The sequence below is a fragment of the Panthera uncia genome, chromosome B4 (genome assembly GCF_023721935.1).
Source record: "Panthera uncia isolate 11264 chromosome B4, Puncia_PCG_1.0, whole genome shotgun sequence".
Taxonomy (NCBI): Eukaryota; Metazoa; Chordata; class Mammalia; order Carnivora; family Felidae; genus Panthera; species Panthera uncia.
The window spans coordinates 109,139,168-109,154,427 of NC_064809.1; the positions used below are offsets into that span (position 1 = coordinate 109,139,168).

General features: G+C 41.5%; 1 protein-coding gene across 4 annotated transcripts in view; it reads right to left on the reverse strand.

Moving 5' to 3' along the window:
• ATP2B1 (ATPase plasma membrane Ca2+ transporting 1) overlaps positions 1 to 14,367 on the reverse strand; it is a 129,633-nt gene extending 115,266 nt beyond the window's left edge. For 2 of the 4 annotated variants that reach the window (XM_049626068.1, XM_049626071.1), the window contains exon 1: positions 14,125 to 14,367. The gene's annotated coding sequence lies outside the window, so the exon portion shown is untranslated. The other 2 variants (XM_049626072.1, XM_049626070.1) reach the window with 2 other exon arrangements.
• Between the last annotated feature and the right edge of the window lie 893 nt (positions 14,368 to 15,260).

Here is a 15,260-nt window from a genome sequence, read left to right on the forward strand (position 1 = left end):
TAATCTGTAAAGAAACATTTTAGAAAAACTTTATGTATCACTGGCATTCTGAAATAAAAGTAACACACATTTCTATGGGCTTCTTAGTATTCTATTCTACTTAGTAAAGTCTACTTATCCTACCCTCTAAAAGCAGGGATGGTGGAACTGTTTCAGAAAGGATTAATTTTATACAGCATAATTATAACGAAGTATTTCTCATCTTCAACAGTGTCATTCAGCTGACATATTATTTAGCAGAACTTAAAAGGAATAGTGCCTTGTGATAAATTCTCACCACAAGCATATTATGGTTTCTAAGGAGAGACAGAACAAGCATTTTACTGGAGTCCAATGTCAGTGGATTCATGCCCAAGACAAGACACAAGATGCTCATTCAAGAGTCATTAAGAACCTTACAGGTAGAAGGCATTGTGCCAGGGGTGAGCAACGGTAAGATGAACAGACCTGCTCTCAAACTGAGTATCACAAACATGTAAACAACAACAAAATAGGAGTCTTTAAAAATGCTGTGAGAATTTGATAAAGCAAAGCAAGGACCCAGAATGAATGGCATAAACTGTACACATAGCAAGAAAAGACAGAATCCCAAATACCTAACCAGAAGAAAAATCTTAACGAAGAGATAACTACCAAAACCCTTTAAATCCAGTAATTACAAAGGAAATAATCAGAGATGAAAATAAACTATAAATAAAGGTGTTTGTTGAAGGATTATTTAACATAAGAGAAAATCTCAAAACCCAAATATCCAATAACAAGGAAGTTTGCCATAGGATGGAATACTACAGTGTTTAAAATGATGTTAATGAAAAAAATTTAATGACATGAGAAAATATCATAGCTTTTAAAAGCACACAATTATACCTACACTACCTCAAGCATGTTAGTAAGTGTACAGATTTTTTAAAGGATCAAAAATAAACACAAGCAGGATCATGAGTGTGTTTCATTTTTACATTGGTCTATATTCCCCAAACATTATACCATCAGTGTTGTTACATCTTAAATTGGTAAAAAAAAAAAAAAAAAAAAAAAAAAAAAAAAAAGTTATATAAGTCACTGTATTTTAGGATTTTCCCTTAAATCCATTAATAACTCTTTCCACTTTCAGTAATATCTCTCACCCCAAAATTCCACAGAACCCATGCTTTAAACAGATTAATGTTTATAAAGGGTATAGAACAATACCTGGCAGGTAGAAAGCAATACAGTGGTGTTCACTTTATTCAATTATTCTATTATTTTTTAAATTAATTAATTAATTTTTAAATTAATTATTTATTTTTTCATATGGAATGAGCTGGGGGAGGTGCAGAGAGATAGAGGGAACAGAAGATCTGAAGCGGGCTCTGTGCTGACAGCAGACAGCCTGATGCAGGACTCAAACTCAGGAAGCGTGAGATCATGCGTGACCAGAGCTAAAGTCGGATGCTTAACTTAACCAACTGAGCCACCCAGGTGCCCCTTTTCCAATAATTTTAAATTCCCTTTATCTAAGTCAAAGTCAGTACTGTGTTTTAGAGCCAGCTGGTCTATTTTTCATGGCACTTTGGTAAAAGAACAGTAGCTTTTGGGTTTTTTTTTTTTTCCTTTTTGAATTCCAACAACTCTTAAGAGTCAACTGCTATCTCCCCCTGAGGTTCCACTTCCTTCACAAAAAGAGCAACAAGGAAGAAATTTAGTCAAATATCAAGTTCCTCAAAGGGAAGATAAGAAATTAATGAAGGGGGTAGAATTCTGAAATATGGCTAATTCTTAAGACACACCTACAAAAGCGTACTCCTTAACAGATTTATTAAAGAGTCTCTCACAAGTCAACACTTCATGGGATTAACCTCTTTTAAGACTAAGAGCATATACTTATCCAGATGAAGAAATGGAGAAATCACATACCAGACTCTTATTAGGGAAGAGCACTATATGTAATTATTTGGGGGAAAAAATGTCTTTACAGGTTTTTATGAGCTGCTTGGAGTGTGGGGGAAGGAGTGGTGGTGGTGTGGAACATCCCAGAGAAACTCAAGAAACCAAAGATGGCAACCAGCTGTTCTACCTAACAAAGGAATGAATTTGAACTTGCAAAGTAGAAAACTTTCAGGAGAAATCAAGGCTCTTGTGTTGTGGTGGACTGTTTTATTTTTAGTCACGTCCACATTGCTCACTTACATTTTTATAAAAGTTTATTCTTTTACCCAAAGTAATACTGAATTCTGAATCTAAGTTGCCCAAGAATATACAGACACAAGAAGTGAATTACAGATGGATACCTGGGCTATCTACACGTATCAACTTAGTCCATACATGTATTCATTTTTGAAAACTTATATGTGCGTAACATTCATTTAGAGAAACTGATCTACAAGGATTATTTTTTATTTTTATTTTTTATTTTCGTAAAATACTAGCATCTCTTTTAGTCCCCTTACTCCATACTCCACTCAGAGGTCATGTGAAATAGGTGCCATTCATTTTAGTACGTAAGCCCATCTCTACAAATAATATTGCAGTGCTCCAGCTTGCTTTTTCACATTCAGGTGTTATTAATGGCTATACACAATTCTTCCTCCCACTCCCAACACAAACATAAATGTTTCCTGAAGAACTTTTATCTGGAGTATATAAAGAAACTACAACTCAATAAAAAAAAAGGCAGACAACCTAATTAAAAAGTGAACAAAAGATACGAATGGATAATACAGGTTACTCGAACTGAAAATGTCCATCAACAGATAAATGGACAAGCACATTGTGGTATACTCATAAAAGCAAATCTTTATTAGCAATACCAAAAATTGAACTATGAATATATGTAGCATGGGTGAATTTCAAATAACTATGCTGAAGGAAAGCCAGAGCAAAAAACAGCACATACTGTATGATTCCATGTACAAGAAAATTCTAGAAAATTCAAGTTAATCTATAATGACAGAAAGCAGATAGGTGGTTGCCTGAGGAAAGAAGGAGACAGAAAAGGGAAGAGAGGGAAGATTACAAAAAAAGCACAAGAAAAATTTTAGGGGAGTGGTTGTGCTCATTAACTTGACCATGGTGATATTTCCACTGCAATATACATATACCATCAAGTTTGCCATTTTAAATATGTGCAGTGTACTGTACATCAATCATTCCTTAATAGAGCTGTAACAATTTTTTTTTTTTTTTTTTTTTTTTTTTTTTAATTCTGAAAGAACAAAACAGAACACAAACTAAATACAAGTTCTGGATTCACACGTGGGACTTTCTGACTATGGAGTTCACTGTAGGGTGCGTGGAGATTTTTTTTTTTTTTTTTGGACAAACCCTCACACAAGCACAGAGCCAATGCCAGAATCTTTAGGTCCTTTCTCCACAGCTGGTCAGAGTCCTCAGAGAAGGCAACTATAAGTCTAGCCAGCAGCCTGAAAGCTAAGTGAGGGAAGAAGGCTGCAGATCTTAACATAATATGTAAACTCACACATTCTCACATTCCAGTATATCTTTGGTAGGGAGCAGAGTTAAATGCCAGTTATATTCCACTTCTTTAACTGGAAGTCTTAGATAAATACATTTATCGAAAAGCTAGATCATTTTCATGAATGAAACTGCCTATCACAGACGAAACATCAAATGATGATAAACTAGTTACAAGACAAAATTAGAAGGCAAACCCAAAAGAATAAAGAATTAAATGGTTGAAAATCTGGGGCAGAGTGGGGAGAGAAGATCTACAACGGCCATTAAAAAAAACTTTAAGTCAACACTTCCAAGAAAAAAAAAACAAACAAAAAAAACTCCTTGACCTTATATTTTTTACTTTTTTGGAGGTAACAAAGAAACCCAGTGATTTACCCAAGGTCACTTGGCTTTTTACTGAAGATAAAATTCAAATGTAAATCTGGAGCGATCTTAACATAACATCACAGAGTAAAAACCGAAATCAGAAGTTTTAGGTCCAGTCACCCATACCATAAAGACACAGGAATAGTCTGAGAAAGGTGGGTATTCCTAGCAAAAGGAATGACATGGCAAGAGGACCAGAGGCAGCAGATCAGGTAAGTTCCAGCATTCAATTACATATATAAAAAGAGCTGAGTTTAATAAGCTCAAACGCAGGTGAATTGAAACTTTACTCTAAATCCACTCTGTGTTCAGGGAAGGATTGCCTGATAGATGTTTGTTCTTCTGATACCAGACATTCAGAGGATCTGATGCTAGGTTATCTCCTTTCCCTAGACTCTGCCATCACCTCTTTCCCATGTCACAGACTGACCTTCCTTGTTTTCAGTCCTCTCTTTGCATTATTGCCCTTTAACTCAAAAGTTCTCCACCATGGTACTAGTGTCAGGATTGTCCAAAGACCCTGGCTTGTGATTTACTTTTCTTTTTTTTAAAGTTTATTTATTTTGGGGGGCAGGGCAGAGAGTGAAGGAGACAGAGAGAGAATCCCAAGCAGGCTCCACACAGTCAGCAAGGAGCCAGACACAGGGCTTGAACCCACAAACCGTGAGATCATGACCGGAGCCAAAATCAAGAGTCAGATGCTTAACCAACTGAGCCACCCAGGCACGCCTGTGATTCACCTTTTAAACAAAGACTACTGAAGGCATCTTTTACTTCATTTTAGGCATAAGTAAGGGAGAAAGAATTATAGCAAAAAACTGAAAATCTCACATAACTCTAGGTCCTAGACAGGCAGCATGGAGTAAGTAATGTGCAAATGTTATCCATGTGTGTCCCAGGAGGAAAAGATCATGCCCTAACCCATTCCACTTTTGCTAGCTTCACAGATTCTTTTTATTTTTTTTTCACTATCAAAATCATTCTACACTCTTTAGATCAGCAATTATATAGTATGATTACTATTGCCATGTTAAAGCAGGAGCAAGTCTCAGAATTCCTTCAATAATACCTTACCAATAATTAGGTCTATACAATTTAAAAGGGCTGGAAGAACAATCACTGGAAAATGAATGAGCTCTGGAGAGAAAATTTTCTCAAGTGTTTTTTTGTAATATAACAGCTTACATAATAACTCTATATAAATCTATATTAAATTGCTTAAATGTTTGACATTATAAGTTTATGTATTCCATGAACATTTAACAGAAATGATAAAGTCAAGTAGAGGCTTTCCTTTCTTGACCTAAGGAAGGCAGTTAGTATAATTACACTATGCTTTAAACTTTAACACAGACCTATACCTATACTCCTTCCTGATGCCTACAATGATCCTGCACCAGCTCATGAGGTAACAGTTCCCTCTCAGTTCATGGAAAAGAACTCTCTCTTGAAAAAATTAGAACCTGCAGTAAACATACATTTAAAAACTTGGCTCCAACAGGGGCGCTTGGGTGGCTCAGCAGATTAAGAGTCCGACTTTGGCTCAGGTCATGATCTCATGGTTTGTGGGTTTGAGCCCTGTGTTGGGCTCTGACAGCTCCGAGGCTGGAGACTGTTTCAGATTCTGTGTCTCCATCTATCTCTGCCCCTCCCCTGCTCATGCTCTCTCTCTCTCTCTCTCTCTCTCTCTCTCTCAAAAATAAACATTAAAAAAAAAAGTTAAAAACTTAGCTCCAACAGTATTTCTATCAATAAAGAGCAACAACAAGGGTATCATGGTTTATACTTTAAACCATAATATGGGCTTCAAATTATCGCATTTTACATCATGCAATAAATATGCTAATGGACTACAGATCCAACAAACACATCTGAAGAACACCCACCGTGATGAAAGAAGTCACAGAAATAATGGAAAGGTGAAATTGGTCACTTTACAATATAAATTTTTGCTAATGTAATGATTCATTACAATCAGAATAAAACCTAAAAGACTAACTACTAAACTGAAATTAAGAAATGGAGGACTTCCAATATAGAAGATAAATTCTATTGTCCCAGCAACATTCTGTGGAATATGGTTGTTTTCCAGAAGTAAAACAGGTTGTCCTATAAGTCCATCTAAGTTAAAACTACAAAGGGAAGGGGCGTCTGGGTGGTGCAGTCGGTTAAGCATCTGACTTCAGCTCAGGTCATGAACTCATGGTTCATGCGTCCGAGCCCTGTGTGGGGCTCTGTGCTGACAGCTCAGAGTTTGGAGCCTGCTTTGGATTTTGTGTCTCCCTCTCTCTCTGCCCCTCCCCCGCTCATGCTCTGTGGGTCTGTCTAGAGCTCTCTCTCAAAAATAATAAACATTAAAAAAATTTTTTTAAATAAATAAAAACTACAGGGGTAAAAAGCGTTTTTAGAAATTTACCAAGAAAAATTCCCTAACCTTATCTGCTTTCCCTTAATGCAAGCTACACAATATCTAAGTCCTTAATCAATATGCCAAAAAATACTGATTGGACATTTGCTAAAGTTTTATATATCCTCAAGAACCTCAAGAACCCATGTTCTTATCTCAACTCCTCTATATTATTTCCAAATGAAATAATGACTAAAACAAAAAGGATTCATAATAAATGGAAGTGTATGACCCAGACTACAAATGCAGAGAAATTCAGACAAGAAAATTAATGAGTGATGATTGAGAAAGGTAGACTAATGCTGAGTTCTGAAGGATGGAACACTTAGACAAGAAGATCGAGGCTCCTATCAGGTGAGAGGAAAAAACATAATGACAGCAAAGGTAATGAGAAGGGTGTATATGGAAGACTGCCAGACTGTGACTGTCACAGAGTGGGCAGTGGACAGCGCTAAGTTACTGCAGCACTGTTCTCAGCTGCAGGAAACATGATTCCTAGTGTGACCTACGCGAATGGCACCCACCGGAGGTGTACAAAGTGGTGATTCCATTAAGTAGTATAGAAAAGTGGTGATCCTTGAAGGTAATATAGAAAAGTAACAGGTGGGATGATCCACTAAAAGGGACTCTGTGAAACGGGAGCAAAACAGTAAACACATTTACATAGATTCAGTCCATGTGAGCACAGCAAAGGACGGGAGAAGAACCAAAGGGAAAACTGCATAAACCAGCAATCTTGGATGTTGGTTTTGCCCCTCTACCCTTATAAAACCCCTATTAATATTTCTTAGAACCAGCATTCTAACAGACACTTTGGAAAATACTGAGCTACTTTACAAAAGGCCTTCAAAGTCAAGGTGCGTGTTGATAAAGAGAAAAATGAGGAACCGTTAAAAGTTTTAGTGACGAAATGACAGCAGGAAAGCTTTTTAAAAACAACAAAAAAGTTCTGGCACAAATATGAAGGGTAGATTAAAGCAGCAGATCTGAGCATTTTGAGAGTAAAAAAATTGTTTAATATCCTTCTGGGAGCAAACTCACTGAATTAGTACAGTGAACAATAAATCCACAGTTAATAACGAAGTTATTTAAAAAGCATCTTTTAAACAATCAAATCCTTTTTAAGATCTATTTTTCAGAAAATACAACTTTTTCTCCTAAAGTTACCAGGTTTTTACAGTAGTCATACCAGTTTACAGTTAGGCAGTATAATCTCAGATTTCACAATGTAAGCAAGCACTGGTCCATTCAAAACTATCCTTATTCTTTCCCCCAGAGGTCCAGGTGACAGTAATATTAATACAAAGCAGATATCCCAGATTTTGAGATACCATATTGTTGTAAGTTATTGTACCTAAAAATACCAAATAATGTTTTTAGCAAAGAGTTAACTAAAAACACTGCATACTGTTTAAAATAGTTAACACTATCCTAGGAAAATTTTAATAAGAAGTAGCTTCAAAAGAATATGGTTAACAGTTTACCCATAGTTTATCTGGATCTCTCTGCCAAAACTCTTTATTAGTTTCAATTTCTACAGTCATTTGTAAATTATAACCCATAATTCCTAAATATATCCTAAAGCACAGCCAATTAAGTCTAACTTTTTGGAACAACAACAAAATGCTCAACACAGTCTTGAAATGGATTTACTTTTCAATTAATTTCATTATAAAATGTATTTTAAATACAGATATATAAGCTATTTACCATCCTGTTACAACAAAGCAACAACAACTGTATTTTAAGACTGGTTTTAAATAGAAAGTAATCCATATGTGGTATATAATATTAGATAAAATAGTTTAAAAAGTCAAATCAGTTTACATCGACTGGACCTTATAGTAGAGGGCTAAACAAACTGCTGTACAAATTGTTATTTAACATTTAAGTAAAAGGAGCAGTAACTTGCTTTAATGCACAGAATAGTAAATTATCAATTAGTCTTATTCATATTCTTGAAAAATCATTAGGCACTAACCTGCTGCTTTTGAAGGAACAGCTGCTTGTTAACTGAAATTCTAAGGACCACTACTTATCCACCAATGTATGTCCTTTTAAGGAACATACAAAATTTTTCTTTCTACCAAAAAATAAGAGCTAGACTAAAGCATAAATATACAGTACTGTCCTGACATAATATGCATTATTTTCACAAAAATAAGTCCCCACGTTAAAGTCATTTGGAAATGGCAGACACTGGGGCATGAAAACAAAAAGAATGTTCTTTGTCTAGGAGTTTACAACATTTAATAATAAGTAACTTAATAAATAATCACAGATGGATCTTCTGAAAGAAGACAGTGAACAAAGATAAGAAGAATATTTTCAATTTACCAGGTTTACAACTGTTACAAAACCCACCAAGTCCACAAATCAAACTTGGCTACAAGAGTCAAAATTGTTTGAAAGCACTAACTCTGCTATGTTCCAAGTCAAACAAATCAATGATGCCCTTCTAATTTATAAAGGCATTCCTACTGCATAATATAATTTTAACCTAGTTATAAATTTAACATGTTTCTCAAAATACAGACCACTGGGCCCCACCCCAAATGTGCTGAATCAGAACTGCAGGGGCAACGCCAGGGAATCTGCACTTTGAATAACTCCCCCAGGTAATCTTCATGCACACTAATGCTGGAGAACCACTACTTACTTGCCTTGCGAGATTTATAAAAAGCTTTTGTATTTGAGGAACTAAAATCTCCTTGTTTGGGACCTTTGTAAAACTAAATGACATTACAAATTAATATTTCAAAAAGACTCAGGTAATATATATGTTTGGCAGAAAAACAAGTGCATTAAAAAATTACAGCAGAAATTAAAAGAAACCTGTAGCATAGGCCATTTTAACACAAGATACAAGACACCCTTAATCATTTCAAAGACCAACCGGTCTTTGAAAACAAAATTCCTTACTTAAGAATGATCCAATCCACAATATTAAAAATATAGTATTTCAAATATGTTCAAATACATCTTACTGAGCTGTTAAGTAAATCAGAGTATGAACTGTTTACATTATACCAAACATAAGCAATAGAGTATATGTATAAAGTTAAACCCAAAAAAATCTATTTATATTACACTATTAAATTTATTCTGATCAGAAACTGATTTTTCATAAACTTACATAACTTTCACAAACTTACATAAAAACATGTATAATGGAAAGAGCAATGGAGCAAAACCAAGAAGCCACCTAGAGTCCAGTTCTGGCTAATCTAGCTGTTAGCTATGTGCCTGTGGGGCCTAGACAAATCAGTTTACCTAACTGGGGTGGGGCGGGGAGGGACTACCGATTTTACTCATCTCACAGGATTATTTATTGTGGACTCAAATGAGGTAGTACATGTTATATTCTGAAATACTGTAAAGCACTTTACAGACCAAAAGCATTATTACTGAGAGCAAAATCTGAGAGCTTGCTGTAAAACAATGAAGAACATAAAAATTACCTTTCAGGTTCAATTAGATATTGGACATTAATTGTGTATTCTGTAAATTACCAGTAAAATTCACATAAATTCACTTCAGTTACCTGTGTCCCCATTTATAACAGATCTATTTCATGTGTAAAGATAGAAATGAAATTAGATGGGCCACCAATTGATAATTGTCAGTATTGGTCACTGAGTATATCATTCTCTGTACTTTCTCATGACTGGCAATTTCCATAATAAAACTTTTTTTAACAAAGCAACAACGTACATGTGTGTTTATGTAAAACACTTGTAAAAGCTAAAAAAGACATCTTTTTAAAAGTTTTTTCTCTTTCCAAATATTTTGCCCATAACTACTCTGTATCATTTGCTTTTGACGTTACCACAGATTCTATATATTCCAAAATAAGCTACTCACATTACCCTTTTATATATCATGACACCGACTAGATAATAACATTCCCCTCCAACTGGGCAAGTAAAATCTTACCCAAGCTGCAAAAATTTAATTCTTAGGTTTTTGCTCCCTGATCTTTACTCCTTTATGTTTTTGCTCATTTATTACAAAATTCAGGAATTAAAAAGTGAAAACAAACCAATTTCAGCTGCATGTAAATGCAAAAAAGTAAGAAAGAAAGGGGCAAATACTCTTTTTGTTATTTTTAGTACATAAAAGACTGACAATTGTAACTGGCCATTCGTCTTAAAACCTGTTGACCTATACAACTCAGTTCACAAGGTAAGAGACTGTTTCATCCAAAATTAAGTTAACATGTCTGTCAGACAAAGGAATTTGGTAAATCTAACCCCCAAATTGAAGATTCTATCAAATTATGCATAACAATGTATGATTACTTTACATATATCAACCTAATTGCTCAACTAATGTCCTTAACATGAGGCCATGTTCCACAGACTGAAAAAGCATAAGCCACTCTTCATCTCAAATTTTGTGTTCAATTTTAACTTAATGAAACATCTGTAGCTGAACAGCTTATGGTTTACAGTAGTCTATGAAGAAACTGCAAGTGTTCAAATTAAACCTTAAATACAGATAGAAGGGCAATAATATCTTGTGGTTGATGATGAAAACCATTTGGTAATATCCAGTCATTCATTACATGAGCTAAATCTTTATTTCTTCATGTTACATCTGTAGTAATAATTATCAAAAAGTATCCTGTGCCTAAAGAGACAGTGTACCTTCAATTTTTGATGGGGGGGGGGGGCGGGGGGGGGCAAGTGGGCAGGGAAGGGAATCTCACAAATTCAACTGTCACTATATCATTTATTTTCTGAGCATTAAAAACTCCATTTATTTTTGTATGAGATGCATTTGAAAGGAGCCATATAGAAACCACTTTTCCCAACATGGTCTTTAATAACTTTGAATGTAAGAACTCCTGCTGGAAGTGCTCATTTATATCATTTAAAAACAAGTAATTGTAAAACTTGCAGTAAAACCATAAAAGGCAAGCTGTTGCAAGATGAAAAACAAAGAAGAATTACTAACTTTACTCAAGGTTAATAAATTTACAGATTTTTTGCATCTTTACTGTAAAATCTGTTAATAGCACATACTTTGTATTAAAAAAAAAACACTTGCAAAACCACTATCATAACGGTAGGTACCTTTATTTGGTGGCAATAGCTCATTTTAAAGATCTATTTACAATGCAGCTATTTCCTTATTTCTTTTCCTAAGTAGGTCCAGACTATCATTACTTCTATTATCACAAGCACAAATCAAAACTAGTTTCTCACCTCATATCTCAGAATCCTATATTAAGTCACAAGCGTCAATTAAAAAGCAGTATTTCCCATAGAATGCCAGGAACCCCCATTAACACACAAAAAATTAAAGACAATTTCACCTTAACATCTAAATGGAGATGTCATAATGATAGCCGCAACAAAAACCAAGAAGGCGTACTCTGAATTTTCACCATTTTAATAAAAAAAAAAATCACGAAATTTTAAATTAAAGGTGGCGCTCTGTCCTCAACTCACCCATTGTGACTCACTTTTGCAGACTATATGGTAGGAAATAACAGTTACTTTTCAAAGATCTTTGCAGTTACACCCAAACCAAAATCAGGACAGAGATCCACCCTTAATTACAGCAATTTAACTGTCTCGTCCAAAGCAAGGTAGAAACTAAAACGTCCCCCTGAAATCATAGCTAAGTGAGCCCATTTCATGTACTAGTTTTCAAAGATTCCCTTTAAGAAAAACGTTTCTATCTACTTCAAATTTGAACTCACCAGGGTGGAAAAGAAAAAGGTGGGGGCGGGGGACCCAAATGAAACGCACCAGTAAAAAGCAGATTCTCCTCCAATCCCTCTAATACCCCCAATCCGCCTCCGCCACACGCAAGGACAGGGTGTCGGAGGAAGGCTAGCGGCAGGGCAAGCGGTGAAGGCCCTTTATTGACTCACGTGGGCCACCATCCAAAGGGTTACACACCCTCTGCTTGAGGACAGCCTCATACAAAGCAGATCCTTAAAAGTACTTCTTATTATAAAATACACCCACGTTGAGCAAGAGCTTTATTTTAAAATAAGACTGTCCTCAGGTGGGGGAGGTTAAACACAACAAAGGCTTCCATGTTGAAAGACAATCCAGATATATGCATATACTTACACACATATGGGGAAAAAAATCCATATAACTAATTCATCGTGAACAGCAATCGATACTAACAGGAGCCATTAGATTATTAATAAACCCAGAAAAGTAGCATGCATAACAGCCAAAGGTGACTGCTGGGCTCTAACCCCAGGGAAAGGTAAAAATTTGCGTGTGGTATAGGGTCCAGCCCTCCCCAGATTTAGAGACCCTCTTTGACTTCCCTTAGCACGGCCCTCCCACCCCCAGCTCGGCACCAAGCACCGTTGCACCGCACAGGATGCGAGCTCTCCCAGCGCTGCGAGTCCCGCAGAAAACTGGTGAATGAAATCCGCACGGACACCAACCTGGCTAGTGACCGCGGCGCAGAACCAGGGGTCGCTAACTAGCTTAGCCAAAGATTCTCCTGCAGGATGGGATAAAGGGAGCACACCCCCACCCCCGCAACTGGAATGCGGTTCTTTCTTACTGACCCTTTCCAAAGGGGGAGTGGAGGACGCAGGGCTTGTGGGTTGGTGTTTGTTTTTCCTTTTAAACTAAGTCTAAAAAACCGAATCGGAAGCAACCGTCAACATCCTGGGGGGGCCAGAAGACGCCGGGAGAAAAGCGAGACTGCTCCTTAGCTCCCCGCGGAATCACCGTCCGGTGTGACAACGCATCAATCAACCAGCCCCGGCCGGGGGACGAGTAGGGGACCCCGCTCTCAGCTCGCGGAGCGCGAGTGGGGCCGAAGCTGGGGATTAGAGGGTGACCCTCCTGGGGCTTGGGGAAAGAGTGCAGGGCACCGCTGCCCTCAAGGTCACCACACGCCGGGGCGGGGGCGGCCGGCAGCAAGATGGGCTATGGCGCGGCCGAGGCGGCTGAGAAAAGCCAAAGAGCTGCGGGTGTAGACACGAAGCCCCACCGAGCCCCGTCCCTCAAGCTCTGGGCGGGGACTCCCGGCCGGTCCCGGCGCTGAGGCGCACGCCGAGGAACCCGCTCACCTTTATGATCTCCCGGGGCGAGCGCGGCAGGAGACAACCTGCGAGGGGCGCCCCGAACGCCCCCGCCAACTTGTCCCGATTGCGCCGCAGTCCACTGAACACCCAGCTGTCAAGACCCCAGCCGCGACGCCCCGACCTCGACGTTCCGCCCGGCCTCCCCCGCAGGTGACCTGACCCGCCGCCACCGCCGCGGGCGGGCGGCAGCCGCCACTCACCTCGCCCGGCAACAGGAACCATTTTCCGAGGGGGGAAGGAAGGGGAGCCTGCAGGAGGGTCGGGGGGTGGGGGTGAGAGCGGTGAGGGGCAGCGGGAAGCACGGAGAGTGGGGCTCGGTCCTCCACTCGTCCGTAGCCGACTCGCAGGGCTCGGGGCGCCACGCGGAGGTGCGGCTGCACCTCGAGGATGAGGCGGCCGCGGAGCCCAGAGGCTCGGCGTCCACCAGCCGGGGCTCCCTACTCACGCTGCACTGCGAGGAGGCGGCGGCGGAGGAGGAGGCGGCGCCCAGCCCGGCCCCCGCCCAGAGCCCGGCAGCCGCCGAGTGGCCGCCCGCGTCCCCGCAGGACCCGCCTCCTCGGCTCCGCAGAGCCGCACACAGGGCGCGCCGCGCTCAGCACGGGCAGCTCCGCCAGCCTCACGCCGCCGTCCGCAACAGTAGGGGCGGGCGGGGTGCAGCCCCCTTCGTGAGCACCGCAGCCCAGTCCGCTCCAGGCGGGGTCGTGGCCACCGGAGAGCGGACGGCCAAGCACGAGGGGGATGCGCAAAGCTTCGGGCAGGGGCCCCGTTTGCACCGGGTGGCCCGCAAGATTGCCGGGGTAGGCAGGGGGAGGTGAACGCTCACCCGTTCCGGTCTGGCGCTCCCTTCTTTCCACACCCACACGCCTCCCGCTCCACGCTGGCGGCGCAGCTGCTCCCGCTGCCACTGCCGCCGCCGCCGCCGCCGAAGCTCGCGCCGCCGCTGCTGCCGCCTCGGCTGGGCGCGGTCACGTGACGCAGCCCGCGGGGAGCCTGGGGGCGGGCAAGCGCGCGCGCGCCGAAGTAGCGCGGCTCGAACGGGGACTAGGAGCCGAGCGGCGTGGAGAGGGCGTTTAAGGGGAGGACCCAGCGAGCGCGTCCCCGACAGGCGAGCGCGCGCCCGACGATTAGAACTTGCCGCGCGGTCGGGAAAGGGTGTCCGGAGTGAGGGGCGGGGGACAAGCGCCTCCACACGCCCCTCCCTCTCTTCCTTCCCCGAGAACCTCGGTCGGCCGTTGCCCCCGCCCCCTCCCGCTCTCGCCTTTCCTCTTGCTGCTGCCTGCGATTGGCTGAGAAGCTCTGACGTCCGTGTTTCCATGACGTATCGAAGCGGGGGAGGGGCGGCGGGGGAGGAGGGGGTGGCTGGAGCGCAAGGGGCGGTGACTCCGTCAGTCACTCACAGCTGCCGTTTGGGCGCGGGGCCGGTAGCCTGCCGCGAGTGTGGAGGCAGGACGCCGAGGACTGCCGCAGGCGGGCGCGGGCACTCTTCACCTGGGGCCCCGCCCGAACCACCCTCAGGCCTGCGCCCCTCTAGAAGCCGGGAGCTGGGCCGGCGGGTGGGCGAGGGCGAGCGCTCCTGGCGAGGACAGGTTAAGGCTGACCCCGCGCCAGCGGACATTTGAGCGGCTCCTCGCCGCGTCTCTGCTCCACTTCGTACCGGACTCGCTGCCCGTCCCGGGCCGTGACGCACGCGCCGGACGCCAAAAGTGCCTCTCAGCTCGCTCGCTCCTTGAGGAGAGCCCACTCCCGCGACGGGGGCGGGGCGCCTCGTCTCCGTTCCAGTCGGTCGGGCCCCAGACACCGGGATCCCCGCTGCAGCGCCCAAAGGGTTAACCCAGGCATGTCTTGGGATCCGCGCTTAAAATCCCCATGTTTTCGTTTTGGGTTTGCTTTTCCTACCTATACCCAGCCATTGGCTCTTTTAGTTCACTTTGTAGCATCTCGACCCAACACCCTTCTTTC